This window comes from Patagioenas fasciata, chromosome 5 (assembly GCF_037038585.1).
Source record: "Patagioenas fasciata isolate bPatFas1 chromosome 5, bPatFas1.hap1, whole genome shotgun sequence".
Taxonomy (NCBI): Eukaryota; Metazoa; Chordata; class Aves; order Columbiformes; family Columbidae; genus Patagioenas; species Patagioenas fasciata.
Genome location: NC_092524.1, coordinates 48,505,620 through 48,523,999, shown reverse-complemented (window position 1 = coordinate 48,523,999; position 18,380 = coordinate 48,505,620). Strand labels below are relative to the sequence as shown.

At 42.0% G+C, this 18,380-nt stretch overlaps 1 protein-coding gene across 47 annotated transcripts in view; it reads right to left on the bottom strand.

The window, feature by feature from the left end:
• The window catches only part of NRXN3 (neurexin 3), a 1,036,700-nt gene that overhangs the window by 353,730 nt on the left and 664,590 nt on the right, over nucleotides 1-18,380 (bottom strand). The window lies entirely within an intron of this gene.

Sequence of the window (18,380 nt, the reverse complement as noted above, 5' to 3'; positions counted from 1 at the left end):
CTCGCTCAGACAGATGTGTCCAAAAAACAGATTCAGAGGCAACCACAGCCAAGTGATACTTTGCCTGGCTGTTAGATGATGAGAAAAAATCCTATGGTATTTATACACGTAACAGCTGAGAAACAGACAGTACCAGGTATCTGCGGAGGTACCTTAAGCAACTCTTCATCCAGCGCTCTCTTCTAACAGCAGGAGCCAATTAAAAAGATTTCCATGCTCTGGAAGGCTGGAGTTTCCAGCCTACAACAGAGGATGAAGAACAGCAGCAGCGCTGTCCTCCGATCTCAACACCAAACATACAGCATAGGCAGCACTTATGCATTGCTCTCCACTGTGGAGTGCAGCTTTTCAAATTTGGTCCCTTAGATGCAGTATTTGGCCTCATAATCTCTCCCCAGCACTGGCAGACACTTACAGACCAGACTGAAGATACTTTGGGAGTTCTCAGCTGTGTCATATAGTAAGATCATAAGCCAAAGGACTGGACCCCCATGAAAATGTTTGGCATGGATGTGGCTGTTTCTAAAAACAGAGTGAACTGTGGTCAACAGCCTGTGGGGATTTCTGCTGAGCTGGGAAAGTTTAATAAGCAGACATGTTTGGCAAAGGATTAAAACACTTTCATATTACATTTCAGGAACAAACACAAGGCAATTCAACTCAATCCACTTATTACCTTTTTGTTCCTGTCACACCTGTAAATGCTACTGACCATCACCTAGAGACATGCTTCTCTAGAATAAGCATTTTTCCCACCCAAAGGAGGTTTCTCATGGTTAGATTTCAAGGATCACGGTGTCCCTTCTCGCCTCCCAGCCTCTGCTTCCTTTGTCAGTGTTCTGGCGCAGATATTCTTAGATAAGACAGTTGCTTTAATGTTTTCAAACTTAAGGCTTCTTAAATGAAAAAATAGTCTTTTAAAAACTGCAACATTCTACTTTTCAACATTTTTCATTTTTGCAACACTTTAAATGCTAATTCTTTTATCAAAAATGTTATTGGAACTGTTATCAAAATGGTTATAACTGTAGTAAAACCTCTTAGAACATGAAAAACAAATCCATTTTGAACCCTATGAAACAGAAAGAGCATCAAAACCTCTATATTGAATGGGTAAGTTGAAAAATATTTTCCAGCCCAGCTCTTCAGAAAGGCAGGCAGTTAACCCATTCCTTGCTGCACTCTCTCCCCTCTTCTCTGCAAATGCAAGCACTGAAATGTGGCTGCCATTCATTCCTTTTCAATGTGGACACAACAGAGACTGAATCTTCCACACCCTATCTGCCTCCAAACCTACCAACCAGTGTTTCTAGGGGGCTATTCACATGCTCACAATTTCATGTACAAATTCTGAGCTATACAGCTGAAAGACACTATAAAGGGACTGCTTTGCTGGGCCACACTTTACAGGAAGAAAGACGGAATGCTAAGTGGTCCTGACCACATGCACACAACCACTACTGCGGCACACACACCTCAGTGGTAACTCCTTGGGTCTCTCCCCAGGCCTATTTAAACTGTAGGAAGTGAGCCCAATGGACAGGAATCCTACTTGCCTTTTACTTCTAAAATGCCAGTGCTAGTGAATACCTGTACAGGAAATCAACAACATTAACAACAAAAAGGGAGAAAGTAAAACCTCTCTTGAGACATAAATTAAGATATTTTTCAAGTGTAATGTAATGGTGCAGAGTTGTCACAAAAGCCACTGCACTCTGATGCTTCGTCTCCCTCCCATTTAAATGCTTTCTGTGAGCACAGCCTTATAGAGATTCCGTGTACCAGCTAAAAGGGTTGTCATGTTTAATGGAGCCAATGATGGCTAAATCTCAATCCCTGGTTAATCATTTGCTCTTGCCAGCATGGTAAAGCTGAGCATCCCAAATCTCCAGGACAGTCATGTTAATGGAATAAGCAAAAAAGTCAAGTGAGATGTTATCTGAGCCTGCCTGATGAGATTGCAGTTTGCAGACAACCCTGGCTTATCTTAGATGATGAACTATCGGGGATAAACAAAATGCATCAAGCCTGTTTCCCCAGGACCTTGACTTGATGGTAGTAGGGGAATATGAATAATATCTAGGTGGTTCAATACAGATTAAATGAGGAACTGGATAAGATCATGGTTTTAACAAATATTCACTTTAAAAATATCCCCAAATGCCTGGTCCAATAACCATGCAATGCAGAGGATTAAACTCCTGGTACACATTATTTAAGGATGGGTAAATTAAGGGTAAAATCAAGGACTCCACTCTAAATGCAATGGGTATATGCAGGCATACATTATTCTTTCTATGGGTACACTTAAAATAATACTTGAGTTTTTCAGAATAAAAAACTATTACTTATCTCAAAATGGTTTACAAAGCTGGGTCACTAACGTAATTCCTATACATAGAAGGAAACTGCAGTAACTAGTTTGCATAATTTGGCTAAAATTATAAAACCAGAAAATGGAAGATCCAGAAACGGATTCTCAGACCCTGGTCTCCTCCACATTCACAAGCACACAGCTATATATCAATGATGTAAGCAAGAAACAGTTTGGTATGAATGACATAGAAATCTTGCAAAATAAAGACTAAATATTGTCCCACACATCTGTGATCTCACAAAAATTATATATTTCACTTGATAACTGGCGTTGAGGAAAAAAAAAAACAACTAGTTTAGGCATGCAAATCCACAATGTGTAGAGACATGCAAGGATTATTTATTTATGCAAATGTGACTGTATTATATGTGCCTGAACAAGGTATTGAAACATATCACATTAACACATCATATTGTTTATATTAAACAATGTATTCCTCTAAGCAGTGAATTGTTTGGGCTTTAAATTTATCTAGCTTTAAACACTAAAAGAACATGATATTGCACCTAGCAGCGAACATGGGATCGAGCCATGGTTCAGGCTTGCTCCAGTAGCAGGTTACAGAATCTTAATAGAATTTCTTCATGCAGAATTAGTGTAGAACTCCACAATGAAATATTCTCATAACAGAATCAGTGGTACTTTAAGAAGCCCACAACCACAGTCTGGTTTGGAAAAATTTACAAGGCTTCTTTTGTTCCACAGTGGCAGTTAAAAGAATATCACATCCTTTGAATGTTTTTTCTCAGAACCTCACTGACAGCAATTGCAATTTCAAAATTCCTCATCAATTAAAATCCCAGCTACAGAGTCATAATGCAACAAACATCCAGTTTTAAGGGTAAAACTTGGGAGGATAGCATGTCTTAGAATATTTGCTTCCAGAGCCCCAGTCATCTACAGCTAAGATCCAGAAATGTTTTTTATTCCTCCTGCTGTTCAAGCCACACTGTATCAAATAAGGGAGAAATAACAGCAACTATTTTGGGAGCCTTCTAAATGGATTAATGCTCATGTAACCCAGGCTTTCAGAATGGTTCTAATGGCATAGATGTGCATTTTTGTTTGCATTTGTGTCCAAATCTTTTTATGACTAGTATTGCTTGAAAATTTTCCACTGAAGGGTAATTCATGAGAAGTAAACTATTTATAGAAATTGTTCTATATTCAGTTTTAAACAAGTTTAGGCATTTAAGAATAAGGCTTCAGGTTTCATTAAAAACATGTTTTGTTTGGAAAGCTTAATAAATAAATACTTAAGTTAAAAAATGTCAAAGATTGAAACTCTTGTAATGATGCTGTTATACCCAAGATGATCAAAGGATATAAACGAGCAAGGTTTGCCTTTAGCAAACCAAGCAGTATAGAAGGATAAAATGCAAAACATAAGGAATATAACCCCTATTCAGATCTAAAAGTGTAACAGCAGTTTTCAAAGCTACATGTGGCTTTAGACTAAAAGTTCTGAATCTAACATTGTTATCTAATAAATTAGTTAATTTGAGAGAACATGTTCCTGCTACCTGTAGATCTGTGGGGAGTGGTACTAGCAATAGTAATATGGTCTCTCAGTGTGACAGAGAGAGAACTAACTATTGCCTATAGGATGTGAAGGAGTTCACAGGCAGCAGATGTGAGAAGAAATACAACATACTATAAATCAATATTGCTATGCTGAGCCCTTGATTTCTAGGGTCTAACAGTTACAAATTTTACTTTCTAAGATCTTCCTGCTTTGAAGGACTCCCTTGAGGATCAGGGCTGATAGGTTAGAGTGGTTATTTGTGAAAAATGTTCTCCCACTGTTCACTGGATATTTCTATTTACTGACTGTCTGTGTAAGTTCACCATGGTACACAGCAGGTTTCTGGTCTCACCAGCTTTGGTTCCATGAGGACTTTTGCAGTATTGGATGACTTTGCATTATTGGTCCATATTCTGGACAACACATATGTTAAATCCAAGGTCAGAGCTACTTCTTTAGATACACAGGTACAGATTGTGCCAGCAATGGAGCTGACATGACCTCTCGCCAGCTGTGAGCACGGTGAGGGCACAACAGACTACCTTGACACCAAATGTCTTCTGGTTTGTAATGGTGAAAGTAAGATCTGGCTGATTATGCCTCCCAAGCCTCTAGGAAATAAGCAAGTATTTGAAGTTCCCATGACCATCTGGGAGTTTAGAGCATGCAAAGGTGAAGCTCTGATTTGTCTGGAGCTATAGCAGAAGACAAGGTCAAAACAGGATCTAAGAAGTTGTTGCTGCCATATTCCTTGCTTAGACCACTCTGCCTCTTTTCCTGTGGGATATTCTTAGCTGAAAGCTGCTCTTCGGGAAGCTTACACTAGTGTAGATGAAAATACTGAATAGAAAGGACTTACTTTTATCACCATAGATTGTAAAACACTGTGAGTACATGGCCACTGCTGTTTGAAAGTGGACACAACAGGTTTAATGTCTTCGCAGTTTGGAGGCAAAAGAGAAAACATTTCTGGCAGCATTTGGCATGGCTGAGGTTGTTGCTATTATAGACAAATGCACATGAATCCAGCTTTTCTGCTAAGTAATGTACAATCTCTCTCTCTCTGACACATGCATCATATTTCCAGTCCTCAGAAGTCCCTGATGCAGGTTACTATTAGGAAGAGAAAAAGGTATGGCTGCCATATGCACATATTTCTCCAAATACGTCCTATTCTTCTACCTGAAAATGCTGTCTAAGGAAGCTGGAGGGTCATGTACATGCATCTGGCATTTCTAGACACCCAGTTTTCCAGTGCTTATACACAGGTCAATGCTATAATGCATGTGCAATGAGCCAAATATTCCAGGAAGACCCGATTCACACACACCATGCTGACGATCTGCCCACAAACCATAAATCATGAGTATTTGAGACACATTAGAACTGAGTTACATGAATGGATTATTCATGATGCCACTTCTTGGCAGTGTCAGACTACCTGTGCATGTGCCTCTTTCCCCTGTGCACATATTTCTGTGAGGAAATTCTAGACAGAAACACAGCCATACCACCAAGTAAAAGCAATGTGAAAGGTGAAGCAGACCAGAGGTCACCAGTGCCAGGTTGCATGGTCAGGTTTGACTTTATGCACAGCTACATTCAGGTAGCATAAACTCTATTAACCTCTGAAGCCTATAATTAGGCACCCTGATGGCCTAGAGTGAAGTGACACAAAGCAGTAAACTCAGGGACTTCAGCAGAACTTGAGCTGTTTAAATGTGGTGACAGTTTCTGACTCAGCAAACTGCCTTCCCTCTCCATGTCCCATTTTCTCATCTTAGAACAAGAAATACAAAAGCTGGTTGCTTGCCCTCTATCAGATGCTATAAGAGGCTACATGAAATGCTTTGAGATAGTAATGTAAAAATAGCGAAGTACAAAGTTAGCATAAGAAACAGACCTATTAATAAAGAATAGCATGTGAAATCATTATAGCTAGGATAAAACTACAACCAGTCTCCTCCTCAGTTCTTTACAGCGTAAGGTGATCACCATTTGTGAGGTCAAGGAAAAAACCACAACCCTCCCTTGGGATATACAATTAAACATATCAAAGAGGTTATTTGCATCCATCCGTAGCATCTGGCACTGGCCACGGCCAGAAACAGAATACCAGACCAGATGGACCAATGTGTATAGAAATTCTTATAATTTTCTGTGATTAATTTCTTCCTTCAGGTTGGATATGTCTCTTCTAATTGTGTATCAACATATAACCAAAATTGGTGCTGACATATCATTGATTGTACTGTGAGTTTATCTGCAGTTCAGCATTCTGGGACAGTTTAGTCCCTTGCTTACCTCAAGTCTAATGTAGGATTTCTTTATCAGTGAATTTCTACATTCACTCATACATTTTCCAAGCCTTGTCCTCAGAGGTTACCGACGGAATCCATGACTCAACTGTAATTTGAACCAAAAATCTTTTTCAGTTCCTGAATCTTTGCTACTGTAAAACTGTAGCCTATAAGACTCCAAATGATTTTCTAATAGTACAGTCTTGTCTGTGAATTTCTAGAACCTAGGTTTACATGGCAGAATCCTAAAACCTTCCCACAAATTATTTTGGAATGACTGCAGTTTTTCTGTGATGCATTCTGAGACGTGCAGAGTAAGGATGGTGTAAACAGTGAGGATAACAGAAATCTAACCTTTCACAAGAGCCACCCACTGCATTTTTTGTTTGTTTGTTGGAAGAACATGTAAGTAATAATTTAATTTTAGAATTATTTTATTTATAAATATTTTATTTTATAAATAATTAGGAACCATTCGCACTGCACCATAAAATTATGACATTGCATTGTCCTATCACATCAGGGACGCTGTTGCCATATTTTAAATTTCTTGACTAAGTAGGACTTCATAAACACAGTCAAGTTCAGCTACATGAAAGCCAGTGACTGAATCAGCCTCTTTAGAAGGTGCCCTTGAATCCAGGAACCCAGAAAGGTTATAGAAAAGGGTTGTTGTGTGTTGGTTGCTCAGGCTGTGAAATGGGATAAAAGAAGAAAGAAATAGCTCCTGCAGATATGACTGCTTTGTCTTTACTCAGTATTGAGAAGGGAATAGTCTCCACACACAGCTCCTAGCTCTTTCTTGAATCTGAACTCAGCTTCCCTATGGACATGAATTACGCATAATCCTAAACCTCAGCAGAAACGTAAAAGGCAGATACTGCTCCTGAAGAGACGCAAGCTTCCCTGAGGAGGAGTACTACAGATATCCCTCTGTACACACGTAAGGGTGCCCCAACAAAAATGTTCACTATTCAGACACCACATTTGAACAAACTGCTCCTCTTTGCACACCAGAGCAGGCAGACACCCCGAGGCACCACTGCAGACTGTAGTACAGCCCAGACTTTACCTGGGCCTGCCCCGGTGACCTTCCCAGTAATACAAATAAAGCATTGCATAGCTCTTCCCAGGCTGAGCAGCAGCAGAATCCACCCTTTCTTCCTCCACAGAAAATATCATTTTCAATACCTCTTTAGACCAGTAGGTAAAAAGCTACACATATTACTGTCTTGTTCTAGATATTGCCAATAAGATTTCAAAGAACACAGGCAATGGTAGAAAAAAGTAATAAGCTAAAGAGGTGTCTCAGTCATCACAGTGACTGGATTTGTAAAAACATACGGAATACTTTGAAGTCTAGGTCCAAGGTCAAAAGAGTGTGTGGCTAAAAGACCATTGTAAATTGAATAACACCAGCATGGGGCTCTGGTAGGCAAGTTACAGAGCCTACAACCTTCTGCAGAGCACCCTAAACCTCCTCAGCTCCGATCAAGAGGAGCCAAGAAGGTAGCCCTGCTGCTGAACTCTGATACTCCCTTTCCTGTTTCTCTAGTGTATTTTTTCCTTCAGCTTCAAATTGTTCATGTCTTTTGTTGAGAACTACCTGGACCTTTAGTGGTTCTGATAATCTCTGCTTCCTCTTCTTCTGATCTAAGAGAAAGAAAGAATGCGAATTGTACCACTGACTGATTTACACGTCAGCCTGATTTCCATCTTCCTCCTCTTCTCTCCCTCCCCTGTTCTTTCCCTCACTAGCTGAAATCACCTCAATAATTCTGACCACAATTTTTGGTAAAATGAACTGATTGAACAGTTGCAGATAAGATCTAACTTGTGACAGAAGCAGAAGACAGTGAACAGGGACACTGAAAGTAGAGGCTGGGGTGATGTGGTCAGCTCTTTGGGCCACTGGTATAAAAAAAATCCCCTGAGATTTCTGGAACCAGTGAAGAGAAATGCATGTCTGTAATGCTCCTTGAAGCAGTAAATGAAACCGTCACCAGCAGCAGAGAATCACTTGCTCTCAGAAAGAAATGACTGAAACAAAATGCTGCATTTAACCACGCAGCCCAGGTATTCCCCATTTTTCTGACACTGTATTCTTGGGATAAGGATCAATATTTCTTTGCAGAATTGGCTGCACAAAAGGGCACCACTTCTTCTCAGGGCCTTACAGGGATGAATTCCCAGGACTTCCCAAAGACAGTATCAGGAGCTGTGATGGTCTCTAAATTCAAAGAACCAAATATTCTGGCTGAAGTTCAAAAATATCTTTCCTGTATGTTGAGAAAGAACAATAACAATATAGTGCTTTTCCTTTCAGATGGGTTATATTAGAATCCAAAGAGATTTTAAATACTCATACATTTCTGCACTACAGCACAGGGAAACTGGGCACACTGGGCAATGTGTGATGTGCCCCCAAAAATTCATCATCCATTATGTCAAGGTAAGCTAGTGGCAGAGCTAAGGAAAAAGTCTGAGAGTTCTTGTCCTCAGTCCTGCTTAGTGCTGCTGCTGAGGAAAAACCTCTTCAGCATTGCTCACTGCCATGTGAGATATGGCTTCACTGACACCAATGGCAAAAGTTCTCACCAAGGAATACACAAAAGGCTCAGGTTTTCACCATTTCTGTAAACCAGCTATCAAGTATTAATTAGTCCAATAGCGGAAGCTGCTCATTTTGCCAATGTATATGTTCCTAATGACTGGGCCAAGAAAAGGAGCCTGAGTTTATGGCTTGTTAAGTAGAAACCAGCCTGTCTGGAATAATAATTACCTGAAACAAAATAAGCTTATATAGACACTACTGGCACTCATCTGAGCAGAATTTGCTACCCTGATCTTTGGTTACAAGACATATTATTATTTTCCTAAGCCAATACACATCAATTCTGGAGGACAGCCACCCCCACCACCTTACTCTGTTCCAGGCTACTGCAAACCTGGTGTGCTCCTAGTGTCTAGAGTCAGAAAAGCAAGTGACCAGGTAAGGGGATGCTTGCAGGGCACTGACATTTTTTTATCCAGATTCTCCATAGGAAAAAAAAAAAAAGTTTGAAAAGAAGACAGCAAGAATTCTTTGCTCTGTTTTTCCTCTTCAAGCCTGTATAAGGTGCTGAATACATTTCTCAAGGAAAATTAATTTCTTTGCTTTTTCCTTGCCTCTAATGAACTGCCTCTGAATGCATGAGGGCACAGGAAGGAGAACAGACTTCGTGGTGAGATAATAAAAAGTGAAAAGGCATTCAAAGCCATCAGTATCTTGCAAACCTACACTGACGGAAATATGCTGGACTGCAGACGGGGAGCAAGATCAGGGAAATTTGGAATAGCTTCAGCATCCATTACTTAACTGAAAGAAAAGATGATATTGGAGGAGCAAGGAATCCTCCTGCAATCCTACAGAGAGTTTACAGAAGCAGATGACCAGATGTAGATGACATAAACTTAAGATTTCTCTAGGTCCTGACCAAGCTACCAGCATTGCTAAACACTGCACTGAGTGGACATCAGTGAATGACAAATTGTTCTGTGAAAACCCAAGGACATCACCACTATCAGTAGCACAATCAGAATGTGAGAAAAGCTAAGATGGACTACCATTAGATGGTAAATCAAGGAAAACAAAGGTAAGAGAAAAATGTCAGGGTTTTGCCTACTGTTTTGACTTTCAACTCACCAGATACTAAAAGACCCACAGTGCTTGTAGGTCAGAAAATGTGTCTATATAACTACAAGCTCCAATAGTCCTTGAAGTCAAAAAGCCTCAGATAATCACCACAACTCAAGGAAGCTGTAAAAGATAAAGTACAAGAAACTCAGAAGCCTTAATCCAATAAACACAGGGATTCCTGAGTGTTCAAACAGACAATGAGAATCTCTCCAGAGCAGACAGCTGAGTGGAGACCTCGGCAGAACCAAATTTCTATGTATAGTCCAGGCAGCGTAATAACTGAATCAAAAGGAACTAGGCCTTTTTAAAAAAATTCTATTATTTTCTTTGAGAACAGTTGCAATTATTCAACAATGTTTCAGTCAAACATGTTCACTTGCCCTGCAGAAGGCGGGCAGATCTCAAACCATCTTGCCACATCTGCTAGCACATGTACATACTTCAGAAGTCAGTTTTCCTGCTTGACAAAATGAGCAGTGCTGAATGTTTTCAATTTTAATAAAATACTGCTAGACTTGGCTTCTCTAAGGCCATGTTTATGTATGCTCTGTAGATGAGAAAAGGAGAAACACTGTTAATGATCGGTATGCTTGATACACAGTTGTCTACTGTGTCTTCTCTGCATTAACCACCCCATAACTGCCTTCCCAATGCTATTTGGGAAATGTCCGTACTCTGCTGCTTTGCAGCCTTCACCAGCAGTGGAGGACATTTGTGCACTGAAAAGTGGTACCTGAAACAGCAAACCTGCAGAACCAGTTAAATAGAAACATTTGCAGAGACCATTCCTGTAACATCTCCACTGGCTGGTGTCATTAAGCAAACCAGCAGAAGCAGAAGGCTGGTGTAACAGGGAGTCATGAAAACCCTTGCTGGGCAGCACAGCAGATGAGGAAGGACACAAAGGGTTCACCAGCCTTGTCCAGATCATCAGCTGATGTTATCCAGCATGACATCAAAGATCAAACTGTTAGGAAAAAAAAAAAAAACAAAAAACCAAACTTCACCTCTTGTCTCCTTCCAATAATTTGATCCACCTAATGTAGACATACTGAATTTTTTCTAAATTCAAAACCATGTCCCAAGGCTAACATGGAGATGGATTTACTCTGTTGTTATTAAATGGAGCCTGGCCTCAACAGGTGAATCAGCCTGATGATACTCTCTTCCTGAGCCCTCTAGAAAACAAAGTCTTCCCTGATTCTTCACCATGTGGTATTCACAGAATAAGCAAAGGGTATGTTTTCAGAAACATCTTGCATCTTTCTGATTTATTCACCCTGTCCCTTGAGCTTTTGCAGACACAAGGCCCTCTATAAACTGTGAAATACATCCCACTCTCTTCACAGAATCACAGAATGTTAGGAATTGGAAGGAACCTCAAAAGATCATCCAGTCCAATCCCCTTGCTGGAGCAGGAACACCTAGATGAGGTTACACAGGAATGTGTCCAGGCGGGTTTTGAATGTCTCCAGAGTAGGAGACTCCACAACCCACCTGGGCAGCCTGTTCCAGTGCTTCATCACTCTCACCGTAAGGAAGTGTCTTCTCAAATTTAAATGGAACCTCCTGTGTTCCAGTTTATACCCATTGCTCCTTGTCCTATCACTGTTTGTCACCGAGAAGAGCCTGGCTCCATCCTCGTGACACTCACCCTTTATATATTTATAAACATTAATGAGGTCACCCCTCAGTCTCCTCTTCTCCAAACTAAAGAGACCCAGCTCCCTCAGCCTTTCCTCATAAGGGAGATGCTCCACTCCCTTCATCATCGTTGTTGCCCTGTGCTGGACTCTCTCCAGCAGTTCCCTGTCCTTCTTGAACTGAGAGGCCCAGAACTGGACACAATATTTCAGGTGTGGTCTCACCAGGGCAGAGTAGAGGGGAAGGAGAACCTCTCTCGACCTACTAACCACCCCCCTTCTCTTGTTCTCTTTCATCAAGAATGCAAAGAGATAAAAGGCCCAAAACTAAGAGGTGATAAAGTAAAACTTAGTACTGGATCAATACAGTAATGTCCTTTATCAGCCTGCTGTTCATGCTCAGCAACCACTATAACTCATACCAACTTCATTTTCATTTTAATATACCATACAGTAAAGCAGCATAAATATACATCCCCAGATCTAAAGCGTATAATCTGTAAACTACAGGAACAGGCAGATCATTTCCATTAGTTTCTTATGTAGCAAAAAACACAATTTACACTCAAAGCATATAATTATATTCAAATTCTAAAAGACAGTGTCAGAAATACTTTAAATTCATAGTTTGGGGAAAGGTCAGTCAGGGGTATAAGTAGTTATGTTTTAATGTGCAAAAACAACACACACACACAGAGCACAGAAGTAATTCGTAAGAGTGGTAAATCTCAGGCCCCCGCTCCAGCAGTTGCCAGGAATCCAGCACAGCCAGCGCTCCGGCCAAAAGGTTCTTCGGAAACACCAGTGTTGGCATCTGGCATTAGAGACTGGCCAGGCTTTAAAGCCATGTGGGAGAATGCTACTGCATCTATGTCCAGAATCTGAGGGTGTCCTCCTTGTCCTTCACAGACAGATGGAAGCAGGTTGCTCTTCTAAGTTGCTCCAACATCTAACTCCCAAGAGGATTACAGAGATTTCATACACTTCTGTGACTCCCGGTCATGTATCTCAAAGCACACAAGTACACCAGAACTGCTCACCTTACCTAGGAGATAAGTGGTTTTCTCATCACAGGTGAAGAAAACAAGTCAGAAAGAAAGGTAATCTTTCACCAAGGTCATACAACAAATCAAAATCACTGGCCAACAGTGTCATCTTGTGTGGAGAGGTTACACAGAAGACATGAAAAACACCTTTTTCTCTCTAGTGCAACTCACCTTTCATAGTTGTCAAAACCCACCAGAACAAGAGAAATGCAAAACCAAAGAAATGTCTGCAAACCCACACAGGACTGTCATCCTGGGCAGCTACACAGAGAGCCAGTCTTCTCAGGGCACAGTACATGGAAACGGAGAAATAGAAAAATGCTCATCCTGTGTACTTCACAGACAAAACTTCTGTTCATAGAATCATACAACAGTTTGGGTTGGAAGGGATCCTCAAAGATCATCTAGTCCAACCCCCCTGCAATGAGCAGGGACATCTTCAACTAGATCAGGTTTCTCAGAGCCCCATCCAGCCTGGCCTTGAATGTCTCCAGAGATGGGGCATCTACCACATCTCTGGGCAACCTGTGCCAGTGTTTCACCACCCTCATTGCAAAAAAAATTCTTCCTCACATCTAGCGTAGTGTTTCTTACATGTAGAAGTTTCAGCTCTTTATTCGTTTAATTGCTGCATGGCAAACCATGGAACTTCCTCATCAGCAGCTGGAGATCATCCTGGTTTTAATCAGTATTCCCACCTTAGATGACCTGGGTACTTTTCCTTGCTTATAATGAGAGCTGTCTGAGGAATTTGGAACTTCCAACAGCAGAGTGACTATTGTAACATTGTTCAAGCATGCATTTTCATGCCATGGTAAAAGAACAAAAAAAAAAAAAAAAAAAAACAAACAAGGAAAACTGGCCAGCATCTTTAAGAAAAATTTCTTCTATTGTTTAAGTGTAGAAATATTATAAGTATCATCCTCATTCTGCAGCAGCATTCTGACTGCATAGCTTGTGTCACATAACCCAATATTCTTTACAACTTCAATGCCTATACAAAGCATACAGCAGGATCCTTCATCTGTCTTTGAAATGCAGTCACCTCTGCAGCAGAATGTGGCAGTTGCTTGACAAGTCAGGGCTATATTATGCAAAAGCAGAAATGATAAAAAGTAGAAGAAACTTTTCTCCGGTCTAAATTGCTAAGGAAATATAAGGAGGAAGAAAGCCCTGATCTAATTCTGACTCAGGACTAGAATTCCCACTTTTGCAAAATGTGTTATGAGATACTGAGCAAGCATAAAGTAGCTATCAGAAGAAGCTTTTTTTAAACACATGTTAAGAGACTGTACCTTCAGCAGCACAGGAGCACAGGTCTGAGCAATGTTTCAAAGAGCACAGAGGTGTATACTAAATCAGAATGACAGGGTTTAACAATAACATTAGGTTTTTCATGTTCCAGATCATGTAATATCACTGGAATCTCCCAGGATCAAGCACCAGGTGAAGAGATTTAAGCTTCAGTTTTGCAGATCAACAGAAGCTATTCCAAGTTGGGTACAATTAATACTGTGCATAGAATGACAAGTCAAAGCACCTTATCAAAAACTGTTTCATATAAAATTATGCACAGAGTAAGTCAAATACTAACCTGTTGTGAAGAAACAGTTTTTGTATATACCAGAATTTCCCTGTGTTCAACTACCGAACACTGCTTTCTTGGAAGAGCTACAGAGACTCAGCATGGGGGTCGGCGGGGTGGACAAAGCATGGGGGTGGTTGTGGTGGACAAAGCTCAGCTACGATAATTTCAACAAGGCTACAAGGGTCTACTGGGTTTGGGTGCTTAGATTTCTGGGTAGCCAACTTGAGACAATTTAAACAGATTTTGCCTTTCTTTAAAAATATTAGTCATTGTTAATATCTCTGAGGAAGTGAATGTAAACATTCAGGCATACAGAACCACTAGTCTTTTTCAAAAAAAGCAGGCTTCATCATCGATAGGAGACTAGAGGCAAGCCACAGAAAGTAGTCAGACTTCTAGCTTTTCACTTTTGCAGAACTTAACTGCAACCCTAATTTCCTCTCTGAATGAAGTTAATTTTACTGGATCACTGACTGCTCTTTGTAGAATGATTTTTTTCCCTTTTGTTAAAGCTACCAACCTTTGCTCAAAGTAATCTTCTGATGATGGAGGAACAGGGAAGGTTCTGTTTAGTACTGGGGAATCAGCAGTGCCAAGGACTAGGAATTAGTCTTCTATTCTATAGAAAAGGCAGGATCACAGGAACAAAGACACCCAAGATGAGAAACAAGAGACACTGTAGGAGCAGCAAGGAACAGGACATATGTATTATAAAGAGGATACACTGTCACAGCTGTGTGTGTCAAGCTTCGACACTGTTTTGCAGAATACCTGCCTATTTTTTATGGTTTGTCTAAGCATTCGTTCTCGTTTGCTAATTTTAAAAAATATATAAGAGATAGAAATGCTTCATATAAATGACGGAACTTGTAAGAGTTGACTAAGGCCTGAGTTACACCTAAAAGATCTGGTGGCTGCTCACTGCCAGTCCTCATGACGAGCCCTTACTTTTTGCTGTGATTTGTGTAACAGCCTGAGCAACCCTAGTCCCTGTGAAGTGAAAACCAAACGAGAACCCCCGCCACGCCCACCATTGCTCCACAGCTGCCCCTGCACAGCAATACTCTGAAGGCTGGGGCAATCTGCACGAGGCATCACATGCACCCCTGCTCCCCATGCGTTAACGAGTGACAAAGAAAAACAGCTGGAGGAGAAAAGGAGAAACTAAATTAATTAATTCATCACTAAGACAAAACATGCACAAATCGCTTCATTTTATCTGTCAACCAGAGGCATGCATTATTCATCAGCTGAGGCAACAAGGACATGGAAAGAGGGGCTGTGAAGCCACTGCTGCAGGCTCTGGTAAAGCAGCTGACCCAGCAAGGTGCTAAATAGCTAAGTAGAGGCAGGAGGATTCAGCACATGTAGACTTTCAATAAACACAGCCCCAACTTTGTTCCACCATTGGATTTTCTTCCTCTCTCTGTCCCACAAGCCCTTAGTGAAACAGAGAGGAATCAGGCCTTTCCATTCGTATCACTCAGGGAGAAAGATTCTGCCAGTCTAGGAAGGTTCTGACATGGAAAAATGATTTCTTCTGATTTGCTAAAGTCCCCTGCTTGGCCAGACTCCCTCCCCTGCTGACAAAGAGGTAAACCTGTTACAAAGGCTTTCTCCTTGAGAAGATGCACTGTGCCAAGTTCTACATTTGCAGGTTGCAGCTCAACTACCGGAAAGCACCAGCTTGGTGATTTCAGAATTAACTCTCGTAACACAAGCATGGTAACGACTGCCAGATCTGCTCCCGCTCCCTTTCAAGTTAAACCGCAAGAAGGTTTTTCCACTGATTTTACAGGAACGCTAAACACAGACTCCAAACAAGTGTTCACTGCTTGTGAGACATTTACTTTTCCTCTGTGCTACATGCTAATCTTCTTCAAACAGATTTAAATTCACTGGGATGTAGATGAAAAAAGGAAAATATGGTTAAATAAAAGACTGGGTTCCAGTGGTCAGTACTGTGGGACTGGGAGGCAACACAGCAGGGTGACCAGGATTCTGACCCGATTCCTTCCGAAACCAGTATGCATGTAGTCACCAAGTAGGGTGGGAGTCAGAATGAATTTATTTCCCTCTAGCAAAAGGAAAAAAAACAAACAAAGAAAACAACAACAAACAAAAAAAAAAATCAAAATCCCAGGAAACACAGGGCAAGGCCTCCCTGGAATGTGACTCCTCAACACTGTCACAGATCCAAATTCCAAGGGTCTCTGTAGCACAACAATGGAAGAAAACACAAAAATAAACCATGTGCCTGTTTACAAGACCAGCTGTCTTTGTGGGTTCTTTTTTCTCTCTCTCCCCCACCCCTTTACTCATGGACAAAGTGTGTTTCCATGTCAGCTTTGCTACATGGCATGATTAGGAAAGGGGAAAAAAAAAATCACAGGCTGGGTTATGTACCATCCTGAGCTCCCTGAGCTCTCCATTTCCCTTCATTCCTTACTGCAATGACGACACAGAAAAAAAGTGCCTGTCTCTTACTAAAGTTGATAACAGCTTTTGCTCAGAGCTCTTAAATGAGGCTTTGCTGGGCTTTCACGGCAAATGGAAAAGTCATCAAGGAGAAAAGAACTATCATTTCTTGACCAGAAAACAGACTATGGACTCTCCCACAGACTACTGCCTGCCTTTTACATCAAGGCTAGCCACTATCACATTTTGTGACATCCTTCTCTCCTATCCCCACAGGCGACCTATGAGCCAGACTTTCCTATTCTGTTCTATCACAGGAGTACTCAGCTACAGAAGGACATCTGTGCAGGACCAGAAAAAGAAGAAGAACTGATGTCAGAAATGAGAGAGAGGATCACCTGGAAGGAGAAGGGAAAGAAGAGGAGAGCCCTGGGACGGTTGGTTGAAATGTCGCATGACATGGCTGCAGCAGGTGCTCAGAGGAGTGTGCTGGCAGGGTTGTGTCAGAGTTACAGATATTGAAACCTGAAGTGTCACGGATAAGCACTCGGATGACCAGCGGAGCAATCTGAAGAGTTCAAGTGGCACAGCGATGAATGGACTTTCAATTAAGGCTGTAGGTACACTGGCAGAATTGTAGAAGGAGCTCAGTGCTGCGGGTCTGAGCAGAGGCGCATTGGAGAGGGAATGGGCTCAGGAACAAAGCCAGGAGACAGATGCTGCAGGTCACCACTGAGCACCAGCAGAGCAGGGCTGCGCTAGCAGTTGATGCTTTAGCAGAGCTGCTGGAGGGCACAGGAAGATGTTGGCTGGGAGCACTGCGGGGCAGGTTGCTGGTGAGCTGGCAGTGCGGGAGGGGGGAGCCCAGGAAGCTGCAGAACAGCACTGTGCTGCAGAGGTGAGGACTTGGGACCGAAATGGCGCCGGGCGAAATGGGTTGAGCTGGAGGTGCGCGGCCAGCGGCAGCATCCTGTCAGCCTATCAATCACTCGCTTCTACCCCAAAGTTCACCTTCACCCCAAAAAGCAAGAGAAACACATTCAGGCCCCTCACAGGAAGGGAACCAATACCATGTCAGACATCAAGTCTATCTGTTAGGCACCACCTATGTGAAACTCAGTTATGGGTTATTAATCATTAGCAGTAAGAGCCCTGTTATTTGCAACAATACTCAAGGCCATGTGAGACAACCTCTACTGTGCTAAAGTAAGAGAATGATATGAGCGATCAGCCAGTCCCTGCCCCAAAGGGTTTCCAACAGGAATAGCTAAAAGAAAAGCAAGCTGGGAGGGGAAGAAAAACAGAGCTAGGTACAATAGCAGACACTTTAGTTGCCTTTCCAATATATCACTACCTTTGCCTAAAAGGTGACAGAGCAGAGCTGCTGAGAGATTCATGTGCTGGCCAGACCTGACCTTGACCTGGAACTGTGCGGGGACAGGGCCAGGCCCTGGCCTGGCTGCCTTTCCCAGCTGACGTGGCAGAAGGACAGGACAGGACAGGCAAGAAGGGAAGGGGGAGAAGTAGCAGAGCCCCATGTCGGCCAGGCCTTGGCCAACTCCAGTCAGGGTGGGCAGACTCAGGAGATCTGGGCAAGAGACAATGCTGGTCCAGCTGCTGAGCATTGCTCAGCATTTCAATGGCAGGATGCTGGTGGGTCTCCCCCCAACCTTGCCATCTCTTAAACCCCCTCTTCCCCTTCTCCGTTCCTGCCAAAGTGGAAACCCACTCCCTATACTTCCCTGCCTCTGGGCTTCCCGGGAAGCCACTGCCAGGCACCAAGCATGGAGCCGGGAGCAGGGGT